This window comes from Notamacropus eugenii, chromosome 1 (genome assembly GCF_028372415.1).
Source record: "Notamacropus eugenii isolate mMacEug1 chromosome 1, mMacEug1.pri_v2, whole genome shotgun sequence".
NCBI lineage: Eukaryota > Metazoa > Chordata > Mammalia > Diprotodontia > Macropodidae > Notamacropus > Notamacropus eugenii.
Genome location: NC_092872.1, coordinates 75,268,202 through 75,283,320, shown reverse-complemented (window position 1 = coordinate 75,283,320; position 15,119 = coordinate 75,268,202). Strand labels below are relative to the sequence as shown.

Genomic DNA, 15,119 nt, shown 5'->3' with positions numbered 1-15,119 from the left:
TTTCTTTTTGGAATTCTTTGTTTTTCTTAAACTCAATTAAATAATACCTCTTACAAGAGACCTTTCCTAATGGCCCTCCCCAATCTACTAGTGCCCTTCTCCCCTTCCCCCCATTACCTCATTTATTTTACATATATTTATAGGCTTACACTGAGTTCCAATCTAGTTTCAGACACTTACTAGCTGGGTGACCATAGTAACTCACTCAAGCCTGTTAGCCTCAATTTCCTCATCTGCAAAATAAACTGGAGAGAAAAATGGCAAACCACTCCAGTATCTTTGTCAAGAAAACTCCAAATGGCATCACAAAGAGTCAGGTACAACTGAACAACAAGATAAGCTTATACGTTGCCTCTTCCTACAGAATATGTAAGGTCGTTTAGGGTTGGAACTGATTCATTTGCCTTTGAATTCCTAGCACCTAGCATGGTTTCTGGTGCATAGTAGGCACATCATTAAAAATAACTGATTGGGTGATGCATAAAGTAAAGACTCTACCATAAAAATCCTCTATCCCAAAGCCTTCAACAACTCCCATTTCCTGCCAAATCAGGTACATTTCAACCTAGAATTCAAGGTCCTTCCATACCTAGCCACAACCTTTCCAAGCTTATCTCACTATCGTTCTATACCTGTGCTACCCTAATCTGCAGACAAACTGCACTAGTACACCCTGTACTTTCCCATTCTCCTGGTACTCCTCCCTGGTATGCTTCCTCATTCCTCCCACTCAGAAATCATTTCTCTCTCTCTTGAACCCACAGTACTTCGTTTCTGCTTTTCTTGTTGTATTTACCATATTAGTTGTTTAGAGACTGAAGGGCAGGGATTGTTTTCTATATGTCTTTTCATCTCCAGGGCCTTGCATATAGTGGAATATTTAATAAAGTTTGTTGAATAATTTTACCTTACGCAGGAAGCCTTTCCTGCTTCCCACCCTCACTCCCAGCTGCCAGTTCCTTGCTTTTTACCTTCCAATTTACATGAACTGATGCAAAGTGAAATGAGTCGAACCTGGAGAGCAGTGTACATAGTAACAACGATACTATACCATGATTAACTGTGAATGACTTAGCTAATCTCAGCAATGCGCTGGTCCAAGACAATTCCAAAAAACTTAGGATGAAGAATGCTGTCCCTCTCCAGAGAGAGAATTGAAGGAGTTTGAATGCAGATTGAAACATACTTTGGAATTTTTTTCTTTATTATCATTATGTTTTTTGATCTGCATTTTCTTTTGCAACATAACTAATATGAAAATGTTTTGCATAACTGTACATGGATGATCTAAATCAAATTGTTTGCCTTCTCAAGGAAGGAGAAGGCGAGGGAAGAAGGGAGGAAAACTGGAACTCAAAAGTTAAAAAATACATATTTAAAATTTTGCTCACCTTTAAATGAGAAAATAAAATATAATATAATATATAAAAAAGATTACCTTCCAGCGGAAGGTAATTTTTTTTTACATATTATATTTTATTTTCAAATATCTTAACTAAATGTTTTCTCTATTTTGAATGTAAGCTTCTTAGAATGCTTTCCCCCATTAGAACATTAGCTTTTTGAAGACAGAAACCTTTGCCCCCTTTTTTGTATCCCCAGCACTTAGTGCAGTTCCTGGCACATATCAAGCGCTTGACATGACTTGCACGTGACTTTGTGACTTTGTTTTGAGTGAGGGAGGGCTGTGCAGGTCACCAGCCTCACTTCTCCTCCAGAGCCATCTGAATCCAGTGACCAGATATTCATCAGGATGACTGCAGATGACCCAGGATGAGGCAATTGGGGTTAAGTGACTTGCCCAAGGTCACACAACTAGTGAGTGTCAAGTGTCTGAGGCGAGATTTGAACTCAGGTCCTCCTGACTCCTACACTGCTGCTCTATCCACTGCACCACCTAGCTGCCCTCCAACAAGTGCTTAGTAAATGCTTGTTGACTGACTGAACATCTTACTTCTCCTAGTAAAGTATTAACTTCTCAAAAACAGAGATGACAATTCACCTTTGCGTCCCTCCTTCACATTACTCAGCAACACTGTGTATATAAGAGCTTCTCAGCAAAACATTTGTTGAATTAACAATGGAATGTCTGTTTACATGTAGCTGAGAAAAAATAAACAGCATATACATTAAAAATTTTAAATGAAAAACAAAGCAAAGCTAACTGATCTCCAGCTTTCTTGACAATACTGGGGCTTGGGGGAAGGAAGAGCTCTTAGGACAGAAACAGACAGAGACAGAAAGACGAGAGACAGAGAAAGACAGAGAACACAGTTGTTCTGAGTCAGAGGTGGGGCGTTTAGGGCAGCACTTGAGGACCTAGGGGGCCACACGGGACCTTGAGGTCATAGGTTCCCCACTTCTGTAGTAATATGCTAATTGACACAGTGGATAGAACCCTGAGCCTCGAATCAGGAAAACCTGAGTTCAAATCTAACTTTAGACACTTACTAGCTGGGTGACACTGGGCGAGTCATTTAACCTTTGTCTGCCTCAGTTTTTTCAACTGTAAAATGAGAATAATAATAGCACTTATCTCACACAGTTGTGGTAAAGCTCTTAGAGAAGTGCCTGACACACAGTACAAAATGCTTGTTTCCTCCCTGTCTCCAGTTCTACATCTCAGAAACTCTTTCATAGAAATCGCAGCTCATAGATTCAGAGCTGGAAGAGATCATCTAGTTCAGCCCCTACAGATGAGTTAACTGAGGCTTAGAGAGAGTCTTACCCAGGGTTACAGAAGGTCTTAAATAGCAAAAGCAGAGAATTCGACACTTTCTAATGCACAGGATTTTTTTAATGCAATACGGAGATAATACATTTCATAGAGAGATAATACATATAAAGCACTTTGTAAATCTAAAAAATACTATAAAAAGCCAGCAATTATCTCAGTAAGCATAGGGGGCACAGGGACTAGCCCCTCTAATTTCACTAGGATGATAACTCTCAAACGAGAAAACTTGCAGGTCAATATCTTTTCTGAAATCTATGGTCCAGAACAGTTGCCATTGAAACATCCTGATTTTCCCAGGATCTCACTGTCAGTATGTGTCACAAATGGACCTTCAACCTAATCTTGTAAGTCTGTCTCTAAGTCTGACTGTCCACTGAACCACACTGCCTCTAGTATCTTAATGCTCAATAGCAATTTGATATGTTGTTGCTGGGTTTGTCCTTTGATGCTGAAGAAGACCATGCCATCAGAGAAATGATGACATGAGTTGCACTTGACTTTATTTTGAGTGGAAGGCTGTGCAGGTCACCAGCCTCACTTCTCCCCCAGAGCCATCTGAATCCATTGACCAGATATTCATCAGGATGACTGGAGATGACCCAGGATGCAATGAGTCTATTCAGGAACTCACTTAGGATGAGGTAACGCCCATTCAGTGAAAAGGGCTCTTCATGAAGTAGCCAGGAGTTGGCCCCTTTAATGAGGCATAGAAAAAAATATCATCTCCGGGAAGCATATAGGATGATTCTTTTCAGCAGTGGTGGAAAGAGGGCTCATCCAACCTTACCCAGATCTATAAGTGGAGATTACAACCTGATCCACCTGTTTAGTGAACATTCTTCCTGGTTAGAATCCAGCCACCCGGTAACTAAATTCTTCCTTCACTAGTGGTATTCCTTCTCTATCAGATTCAAGAAGAAAAAGGTGAGTCAATTTTTGTTTATCTCCACCTACCTAGTACGTTTTGCCTCTTCCAATCTCATATAATCTAGAAAACAAATTTGGGAGTTTACTAGAGAACTTCTCTTTTGTTCACTTCTCTCTAAATTATTAGATTCATTCTTCCTAAATGGGGGAACCTCCATATAGATTTTTTAAAACAGCTTTGAAAATTTGGTTGAAAAGAGTAGACTGTTGTAACTTTATCAAATCCAACCCCCGCATTTTACAGATGAGGAAAAAGAGGACCACAGAAGTGATTTCATGAGGCAGTTAAGTGGTATATTACATGGAGTTATGGTCTTGGAGCCAAGAGGACCTGAATTCAGACCTTGCCTCATATATTTATTTGTTGTGTGATCCGAAGCAAGTCACTTAACCATCCAGGTCTCCTTTTTCTCATCTATAAAATTTGATACAGTTGTGTCCAATCCTTTGGGAAAAGAAAAAACCCATTTGAGTTTTTCTTGACAAAGATACTGGAGTGATTTGCCATTTCCTTCTCCAGCTCATTATACAAATGAGGAACTTTGGCAAATAGGGTTAAGTCACTTGTCCATGGTCATACGGCCACTAAGTGTCTGAAACCAAATTTGAACTCAAGAAAATGAGTCTTTCTGACTTCAGGCACTGAGCCATAAAGATGACAGTTCTACAAAGTAGGGATGAAAATAACATCAAATCTGAGTGCTATCCACCTCCAGAGAGCAAACTGATGAACTCTAAGTGAAGACTGAAGCATACTTTTTCTACTTTGCTTTTCTTGCTCTTTCTGTGTTTTCTTTAGCATCATGAGTAGTATCAAAATATGTTTTGCATGACTTCACATGTATTATTAATATCATCTTGCCTACCTTCTCAAGAGTGAGAGAGGGGAGGGAGAGAATCAGTGATTCAAATTTTTTAAATGAAATGTTAAAAAAATTTTTAATGTAATTGGGAACTATTTAATGAAATAAATAAAAAGTTTTAAAAGGAAAAAATGAAAATAATATCAGAGTTGTTGGGAGGATCCAATCAGATACTATATGAAGTTCTTTGCACACGTTAAAGTACCATATAATTGTTTGCTGTATGCTATTATCATGTTCCAAAATCACATAGTCAGGATGAGATGTCTGCACACTTTCAGATCTTTGTAATAACAATAAAAATAATAATCAGTATTATAAAAATAACAATAACAGCATTTACATAATGCCTATTATGTGCCAGGCACCATGCTAAACGTCATACAAATGTTGTCTCATTTGATCTTCGCAGTGATCTGATCTACTTAATCAATCCTGGCTTCTAGTCAGTATATTAAATTTAAATGTGACCAATATAAAGTGAGAATAGCAGAAAATAAGATTGCAAAGGGGAGCCAGGAGGTCACCTATAAAGCACCCCAAAGACCAAAGGAGTAGAATTTACAAACTGTATCACATGCTGATCGCATTGGCTGACACAGCAGAAGCCTGGAAACTGCTGTCAGGCCCTTTTGATCCTTTAATATGGACGTTTCATTCCAGATATCCACAGAAAAACCAGTATAACACTAAAAGGTGCTGATAATTTTGAGATGATTGTGGACATGTTAGCTTTAAATTTTTATCAGCAACTTTGAGATGATGTAGATATGTGAATGAACCCACTCCGAGCAGCCACCGATAGTCTATTCCCCCCAAACCCCGCAAAAATGAGACCTCAAACTACCACTCCCCTTGCACCCAACATTCTCCATTAGGACCATGCTGCCTAGTGCTCCTATCTGGTTACATGAGTGACTCTCTTCTGTGCCTCTCCCCTTTCCCATCCTCTTCTTCATACTGCCTGCCTTTCTTTACCATCCCATGACCTGTCCTCATGCCATCTACCTATCTACCCCTTTCAGAACTTATCTCTGCTGTATTTTTATCCCCATAACCTCTGTGGGTAATTAGTGTGACTGTAGCCCCATTTCCTGTTGCCAGTCATGGTCTTTTCCATCAAGTCCCCAAATAACTAGGAATGGTTGTCCCCATTTCATAATTTCACAAATTAATTATCAACTTATTCTATTATTATCCCCATTTTATAGTTGAGGAAACTGAGGCAGACAGAGAGGTTAAGTAACTTATCCAAGGTCACTCAGTCAGTGTCTCAGGTCAAATTTGAACACAGGTCTCCCTGACTCCAGGTCCAGCAATCTATCAGCTGCACCACCTATCTACTAGACTGGCTGATTTTTGTATTTTGCAACCAGAATAATAAGCATTAATTTTCCTTGAAGTAACCTTTAATTTGTATGCTTCTTTTTAAAAATGTATTTTTATTCATACCTTCCATTTTTATATCCCTTAATTCCCTATAACATGATGCGACCAAGCTCTATCTGGATGACTGTAATAAATGTTTGAGTAGGGATTGTTGCATTCATCATAATAGTTGTTATTGTAGCTGTTTGCCCTTCATTTTCACAAGATACCGTCACACAGGTGATGCCATGATGTGCAAGTGAATTGGGCAGGCTATACAAGACCACCAGCCTCACTTTCTCCTCCAGTGCCATCTGGGTGCAATGGCCAGATATAGGTCAGGATGATTGGAGATGGTCCTGGATGCAGTGGGAGACCTTGGCTTTTTTAAGCTAAGTATCAGGCACTTAACAAATGCTTGTTGATTGATTGAATGTATGTGTGTGTATGTGTGTGTGCGCACGTGTATGGACTTATATATATATATACATACACACACACATGTTCTCAAGGACTTTGTCATTTGTATTTCAAAGAAGAGCGATTTTCAGGAGCATAGCTTTTTGGTAGAGCAAAAAGATCTGGAGTCATGAAGACCTGAGTTTGAATCCAGACTGGGGCTATTACTACCTGGGTAATTCAACCCTGGGTAAATCTTTTCAAGCCTCAGTTTCTTCAACTATAAAGCAGATATAATAATACCATCTACTTCCCTGGCTGGTTGTCAAATGAGTTAATGCATGTAAAGTATTTTTTTATAAATCTTAAAGCATTCTAGTAATATTAGCTTTTTAAAAATGGGAGTATCCAATGAGATAATGTCTATAAAGTGCTTTGAAAATACTGGAATCACTATTATTATTATCTACAGTGAAAACTAGAATTAAATCTTAATTAGAAACCCTACAGACTTTGCCTTATCAGAGGGTCATCACCCTACAGTCTATCTTCATGAAGACTGAAAGAATAATGAATCACTGCCCTCTCCCCCTTCTCTTTCCTTGATTCTCAGGAGCCCAGGGCTGCTTCCTATTAGAGACACAGGGGTTAAGAAAATACAATATTAATACTACTTAATGAGGCTGTCAGGATTCAGTTTTTTTAAGGTCTGCCTCCTAACATCCAGGTAAAAGAACATGGGAAGGTGGAGAAAGTCATTTTTTCAGAGATTTAAAGTTGTACATGATTCCTTTTTAACATGAAACAGATGCTTCTTCGTTAATTAAAATTAAAAGTTCCTGAAAACTCCAAACTCTGATTGGAACCCACAGGCAATGTCAAATTGGAAACAGAACAGAAGAAACATATAGACCCAAACAGAGACAAATGAGAGAGCTGTTAGGAAAAATTGTCCAATGTCTCCTGTAACCAGGTGAGACAGAGGCAGTATTTATAATCCATTAGACGTCCTTGACCTAACCTGCTTAAGTCAAATGCAGAAGGTGGCCAGCCCTTAGGAGTGTGTTCTAAATATATCATTCACATGAGACTCACATAATGAAGCCCATGGAAGTGTGGCCAAAATTCCAAACAAGATTAAAACTCTACTGGAGATTGGGATGTGTTTCTATCACCCACAAAGCTAGAGTACAAATAATCATGCAGTAAGTTCTAAAAGAAGAACTTGCCTAATCCATTAAGGGCAGATTTGTTTGAATGTCTTCAAAGTCATTTCTGGAAAGTTTTTTGGTAGGTTGCTTGGCTGGTTGTATATTTGGTTTTTGTGAGAGAAGGGAAGATAAACTGACGTGTGGGCTTCCAAGGGTCAGCCATTGAATTCCTTTGACTGGGAAGCTGGGAATTTTCTGCCCTCCTCCCTTCAACACAGAGGAATGTGCTAGCAACTCCTGCTTCACCAGCAATGTGCTGTTAAGAGAGGGAAATTTGCAGAGTTTGGTCCCACTTGACACCTGCTCAGCAAGCCCAAAAAAATTTCTTTTATTGAGTGTGCTGCATTATGCTTGGATCTGCTTTAAAGGTAGAATTATTACTATCTTGTGGAGAGAAGAATTTTACCTATCCAAGCAGGCAGCTAGATTTTTGTCTGTTTATACAGGGCAGAGTTCATGCTGGACATGCAGGAGAGTCAGCATTTCTGAGAGCTTTTGTGCATTTAAGGGTTGGAGAACGGAGGAGACACTGGCTTTCTGGATCACAGGAAGAAAAGACGAGCCCAAAACAATATTAGGAAGGTTACAGGTATGTCTTCCTATGGTGCTGATCCGTCTGAATGCAATTCAATTTCACAAGCATTTATTAAGTTCATATTATGCAGATGTAAATAGCTCCACCACATAAGTTAGGTCCATCCCTTCTCCTTCCCTACTGGGACAGGAATTAGGCCAGTTGATTGGCCCTTTTCCCTAACCCAGCTTCCTGGTCATCTAAGGTCATAAAAAGTCCTGTGGGGGTTCCTCTGTCTTCATGGATTTCTGAAGATTTTGTGAGTCACTGTGTCCATTATATCCTGAATTGATGATCAGACACTTTTCCATATGTAAACGGAAGTGTCATCCTAAAGAACAGAAGCTAAGCTAAGCTTGTCCATATCCTTGCTTTGTTAGGGCAAATTAAACCTTCTTTTCTTAATATTGAATGATTTGCAAGTGACTTATTTCACCCCAACCATGAAACCCAACACTATTTATTAATTATGTACTGAGCACTGGGAACATAAAAAGAATTTTTTTAATGCTCCAGTGCCAAATTCCTATAAGAAGTCTACATTCATCACCCCAGGTGCTAGTGCCCTTCTCTTACATTATTTTCCACATATTTAGTGTTGAATTTTCTACCTACATACTGTTTTCCCCCAATAAAATGTAAGCTCCCTGAGGGCAGGGACTTGAAGGAGGCTACAGATTCCATGCTGTAGAAGTGAGGAGGGAGTGCATTCTAAGGGCAGCTAGGTGATGTAGTGGATAGAGTACTGGACCTGGGGGCAGGAGGACCTGAGTTCAAATATGGTCTCAGACACTCACTAGTTGTGTGACCCTGGGAAAGTCATTTAAGCCTATTTGCCTCAGTTTCCTCATCCATAAAATAAACTGGAGCAGGAAATGGCAAAATCCTCCAGTATCATTGCCAAGAAAACTCCAAATGGAGTCAATGGAGAGATGATGCAACAGAAAGAACTCAACAACAACAAAATACATAAAGACAGAAGGTGGAGTGTTGTTAAACAGACTACCCCCTCTATCATTCTCACTCTCATTAATCTTCAGTCTCTCCCATTTATTGAGTGTTACCCTACTGCCTGTCAAGAAATCCCTACTTTTCCCATACTTTAGAAAAACTTGACCCTTCCATCCCCACAAGTTATAGTCCTATATCTCCCCTTCCTTTCATGGCTAAACTCTACAACTGATTGATGCCTCCAATTTCTTTCTTTTCACTTTCTTTTTAACTCTCTGCAGGTTGGCTTCTGATCTCACCATTCTACTGAAGGTGTCCTCTCCAAGAGTACTCATCATTGCTTAATAGCCAAATCTAATGATCTGTTCTCAATCCTCATCCTTCTTGACTTCTCTTGATCTATTCAGATTGATCTCTCTGCCTCAAGTCTGGCTCAATTCCAATCCATCCTCCACTCAGCTGTCAATGCCATCATTTTATAGGGGAGGTCTGACCATGTTACCTCCCCCTAGCACCAATGACACAGATATACTTAATAAATTCCGGTTGATTACCTATGTTTTGACACAGACTTAAGAAGGGTCAGAATTTCAAAGATTCAGTAAAAGAAAGCTTGGAGCTCATAATAAGTCAATAAAACAAGTCAATTTTATTAAAAGGAAATATTAACAAAACAAAGGGCAGTCAGGGAGAATCTGGAACATGCCCCCTTGGGACCAGGGTAGAACTTGGCACCCTGCTCAGGTTCCAGAGGGAATGAGATTTGCCCACAACCAAGAAAGTCCCCTGAGTTTATATAAGGGTTCTAATGCATCAGTTTACAGTCTAGCAGGACCCAGGCTTTGAGGGATGGGAGCAAAGAACCTGGACTCGCTAGGGGGGTGGAGGGGGGGATGATTCATAGGGGTGATTTCTGGGGAATTGTTGGCATGCTGATGTTCAAACTTCCCAATACTGGTCTTACTCTGCCCTGTGACTCAGCTTCCCTATCAAAGGTTTGGAAGGAAGATTACTTTATTCCTTCCCCCAGGATCAAACGTAAAATACTATCTTTGCCTTTATTAAAGTCCTTTATTAAAGCCTGGTCCCTTTCTACTTTTCCAGTCTTTACTCCTCTGAGAATAGACAGTGAAGAAATAGAGCTCGAGAGAAAACAAAAATGGGAAAGTAGCAAGGTGGAGAAGAAAATCAATGAGAAACATCTTTAGGGTTAAAAGGATATGAGTTTGCTTTTATACAGATAAAAAGGAACAGAGTTAAAAGTTGTATAAAAGAGGAGATGCCTACAGGAGTTTTAGAAAAGGGAAAAATGGAAGTGGGATTAAGGATGGTAGAGGGAAAGAGGAAACTTAGCAATTACATTTTCCTCTGAGCCCCCAAGGAAAGGGAAAATGAATGGATAATGAGGTCAAGAAATTTTGAGGAGTTGCAGGAGATGAATTTGGACAACTTGTTGGGAAAGTCCTAAAATCTTCCTACAGGGTAATTCTTCCATTCTGGTCTGCCGCCAGGAGGACAATAAATATGGAAGCAGAGCTAAAAGATAAGAGTTTAATTAGCATCAGCTAATGGACAATTATAGGGTGGATTGCAAGGGAGTGCCCTAAAGGAAAAGAGATACACACATATAGAGAGATTTCCATAGCCTCTAGTTGGCCTGGGTGAAAGGGTGAGGTTGCTCAACCACTTTTCTTTTTTGGGAGACTGAATGGTAGGGATAGGATATCAAGTGATTTGGGAAAGAACATGTTTATTTGTGGGTTTTTAATTTACTTTTAATTTTATTTATTATTTTATAACTTATTTTATATAATATAAATATTATTTGATATAATTAATTAAAACAATTATATTATTCAATATAATATGCTATTATATTATAGATATATTATATATAATGTAAATTATATATATCTATAATATAAATATCATTTTATAAATATAAATATCATTTTATAAATATAAGTACTTATTTATAAAAATAAATATTTTATTTATTATTAATTTATTATTATATTTATCAGGAATTGCCAAAGATGATTGGGATAATATTTTCTCTATAGTTAATCTTATCAGAATATTCTGGTGGGGTAGGAAGTCTATAAGATCACAGTGGAGGACTCTTTCATGATGGAATCAGTAGGGCCCTCATCCTTTGTTAGCCTGAGGATCTCTATTACTATAACTCTGTAGTTCTGTTTCTTTGATTTCTAAGTTTACTTTTTCTCAGGAAAAGATGTTTCCCCAAAACTCATAATTCACTTGTTCCCCCAACCTCATTCTTGTTCATTTAGAGGCTAAAATGTTAGCTCCTCAGAGGCAGGGAAAAAAAATTATGTTTTCTTCCTGGTATCTAGCATGATGCTTTGTACATGGTAGATGCATGGCATTCCTTAAAAAGCTCTCTATCTTCTTAAAAATGAATTTTTTTTTAAAAAAACTCCATTTGCTAATAGCACACTGATAAGTTCAAAAGAGTTAAATTAATCATCTAATCATTTGGGATTTAGTCCTTTTATGTACTCATTCAAAGCTGAGACTTCAGAGGCTATTTATCTAGTCAAATACTCTTCATTTCACAAATTAGAAACCTGAAGCCCAGAGAGATTAAAATTAATTTTTAAGATTACGAAGCTCAAGGTCGCATAGCTATCATTACAGCTGAGATTCAAATCCAAGTGGTTCCACTCCATACTATACAAGGACTTAACGTAGTGAGAGGACATCTTAAAGAACAGTAGTTCTTAAAGTTTGGTCCAGGTCCTGTGGGACAGAATCCTCAGCTTCCTCAAAGATCCAATCAACTTCAGGACTCACTCCTCATTAGTACCTTCTAGCCTTGGGACCAACTCCTCAAAATGGAGGATAGAAAGAAGATCCTTCAGTCCAGACAAACCTTTTTTCCCAACTAACTGTACTGCTTTGAACTTGTTCATGGAGGATCTTCCCTCCCACTCACCTCCCAGATTCCTTCTGTGTGTTGTCTTTCCCCATTAGATTGTAGACTCCTATCTTTTTTCTACTGGTACTCCCATCACTTAAGTGCAGGGCTTGGCACATAGTAGGCACTTTATAAATGTTTATTGATTGATGGATTGAACAACCCCCTAGGGAGCCCTTAAACTCTTACATGAGGTCAAAGCTATTTTTATAATGATACAAAGATGTTTTCATTTCTAATATGAGAAATACCAATAGATATAATCAACAAAATCCAAAGCTCTTGGGAGGAGGCGGGGAACCTCATTAATGCATAAAGAGTGAAAAGGGAACCTGAGACACAAGTTTGAGTACGGCTGATGGAACATGAATGTATTATGTTCTAATCTGAATTATAATTATCTGGCACAACACATCTTATCTGTCCAAACATACTAGACTATATGGCTCCTGTTCAGCAGCCCAATCTTATTTCTTTTTCGAGTTCAGAAGCACCTATGATGTTCACAAAGATACAGGTAAAATTGGATTCAGGGTTTCATTGCTCCCTGTTCTGAGGACATTCCACCTCCCAATACAAGTTATTAATAAATTCTTATTGATTGATATGCCCAAAGTAATGACTTTTAAAATGTAATTGAATGAATGCATTTAGAGCCATCTTATAAAATAATTCTCCCCTTTGGAGACATAATTGAACTCTTCAGGTCTTTGTAAGGCATTTAGGGTAAGCTCTTATCTAAGACTCAGCTCGCTTTTATTCTATTTTTTCTTTTCTTTTAAATATTTATACTTAATTTTGAGAGCCTTTAATTTAATTAGCCTCCATAAATACTTACTAAGATTTTACTACACGCAAAATATTGTGTTATGTGCTAGGAGAGATAGCCATCTCTTCTCCCCTTTCCTAGGGGGCTCAGTAGATAGAACTTGATATAAGTTGAGTTCAACATCTTGGTCTCACTTGGCCCCACTTACTAGGTGTGATCTTGGGCAAGATACTTAATTTCTGCAGTGCCTCAGTTTCCTAAATTAGAAAATGAAGATAATTGAGTTGTTGAGGGCATTAAAGGAGATAATACTTGTAAAAACTTTAGCACAGTGTTTGTCCCATAGTAAACACATAAGGCTTGTTTCCTTCCTTGTACACAAATAAGCGTACTTTAATCAATCAACAAGCATTTATTAAGTGCCTACTTTGTGCTAGAAACACAAAGACAAAAAAGGAAGCAGTCTGACCTCAAAAGAGCTCACTCACACTCTAACAAGGAGTTTAATACCTGAACTTCATGGAAGTAAAAACCAATTAGTTAACATTCAACAAACATCTATTAAGTGTTTATAATGTGCTGAAAACAAAATGCTGCGCAAAAGGTGCAAGGGGAAAGGCTGTTTTTGACACAGAAGATCAGAAAATGGGTCAGGCAGGCAGTCAACAACCATTTGTGAAGTGTTTAAAATGTGCTAAGTCTGACAATTATAAATACAAAGAAGGAAATTATTTTTGTTGGTATGATTCAATCTTTCTGACCGCATTTGGGGTTTTCTTGGCAGAGATACTGGAGTGGTTTGTCATTTTCTTCTCCAGCCCATTTTACAGACAAGGAACTGAGGCAAACAGGGTTAGGTGACTTGTCCACAGTCACACAGGTAGCAGAGTATAGTAAGTATCTGAGATGAGATTTGGATACAAGAAGATGAGTCTTCTTGATTCCAGGTCCAGGCTCCATCCATTGTGTCACCTAGCTGACCCAACATGGAGCTTAATACACAAAGTCAACAAGTATTTATTAAGCTCATACGAGGTGCTAGGTACCGTGCTACTCATTGAAAAAGAATGAATTCCTTTAATAAGGAAGGACAAAAGACACCAACTGGATCAGTAGATCTTACCTGTCCTAAGTCCTGAAAACAAAGGGCTATATACTAAAAGCCTGCTTACTGAAGGATCAGGGAAGTAAAACAGTCTGACTATCTGTCAACAAACAGAACGCTAGACTCTGGAATCACAAGTACAAACAATCTGCTCTCAAAGACCTTTTAACTTCTAACCTGGAAATTAAACCCAGTTACTTTTGAAATGGACAGACCGAGACAAGCACAGGCAAGAGTCAATTGAGAATTTGGGAGAGTCTTTATTAGCCGGCGGCTGTCCACAAAGGAGGCAGCCCCGAACAAAGGTGTGTGTGCCTTTTAAGCATCTTGGCACTTCCCGGTACAGCCTTGTGGTTCCAATAGCGCACATTTTTCACAGAACAGTTTTGACAGGGATTCCTAGGTACTGCTAGGCAAGGGGGCACAACAGAGAGGGGGGCCCAGGCAGCTGCTAGGCAAAGGGGTACAACAGAGTGGGGGGCCCAGGCAGCTGCTAGGCAAAGCGGTACAACAGAGAGGGGGGCCCAGGCAGCTGCTAGGCAAAGCGGTACAACAGAGAGGGGGGCCCAGGCAGCTGCTAGGCAAAGGGGTACAACAGAAAATGTTGCCACTAACAGTAAGTGGCTACTAGGCCCAACCCTGCCTAGAAACTCAACAGACATTATCTCAACCCAGGAGCTCCAGGGGGGGCGGAAATAATGTCCATTTCACTTTAAAGAGGCATAAAATCACTCACTCAGTAATAAACTAAGGACCTGGCACTGTGAAACAAACAAGCACAAGACTTTAAAAAAAAAAAAAAACCACAACAAAACCCAGTCTCTGCCCTCAGGGAGTGGATATTCTAAGAGCAACAGACACAATTTCAGCTTTAAAGGATGGGTGGAAATTCTACAGGTAAAAAGGACAAAAGAGAATAGTTCAGATGTGGGGAATAACTGAAATCACTGAAAATAATTGAATAACTCTCTCGAGGTATTCAAAATACTTCTAAATAATTGAATACCTTTCAAATAATTGAAAACCTCTCTCAAGGCCACCCTTTCAGGTTTCTGTCTTAGCTTTCCTAAAGAAAAGGGCTCCCTAGCAGCCAACAAAAAGATAGGGAGAGTAAAAGTTAACCTTAGGAGAGACTTCAAGCCAACTTCCATGCCTTTACTCTCACTATTCCCTGTGTCTGGAGTGTTCTGGGAAACAATTTTTCTCTCCTCTTTCTTTAACCTCTTGAAGGCTTACCATTTTTCTAAAAATGCGACCTCTTTCAGGAAGCCTTA

The 15,119-nt window shown here is 39.0% G+C and overlaps 1 protein-coding gene and 1 long non-coding RNA gene across 5 annotated transcripts in view; one reads left to right on the top strand and one right to left on the bottom strand.

Annotated features, from left to right (window-relative positions):
• LOC140501861 (uncharacterized) overlaps positions 1 to 15,119 on the bottom strand; it is a 28,018-nt gene that overhangs the window by 1,533 nt on the left and 11,366 nt on the right. The gene's annotated exons all lie outside the window — the stretch shown is intronic.
• The window catches only part of SLC28A3 (solute carrier family 28 member 3), a 142,362-nt gene continuing 130,731 nt past the window's right edge, over positions 3,489 to 15,119 (top strand). For 3 of the 4 annotated variants that reach the window (XM_072605866.1, XM_072605855.1, XM_072605845.1), the window contains exons 1-2: positions 3,489 to 3,661; positions 7,952 to 8,094. The gene's annotated coding sequence lies outside the window, so the exon portion shown is untranslated. The remainder of the gene's footprint in view (positions 3,662 to 7,951; positions 8,095 to 15,119) is intronic. The other variant, XM_072605876.1, reaches the window with a different exon arrangement.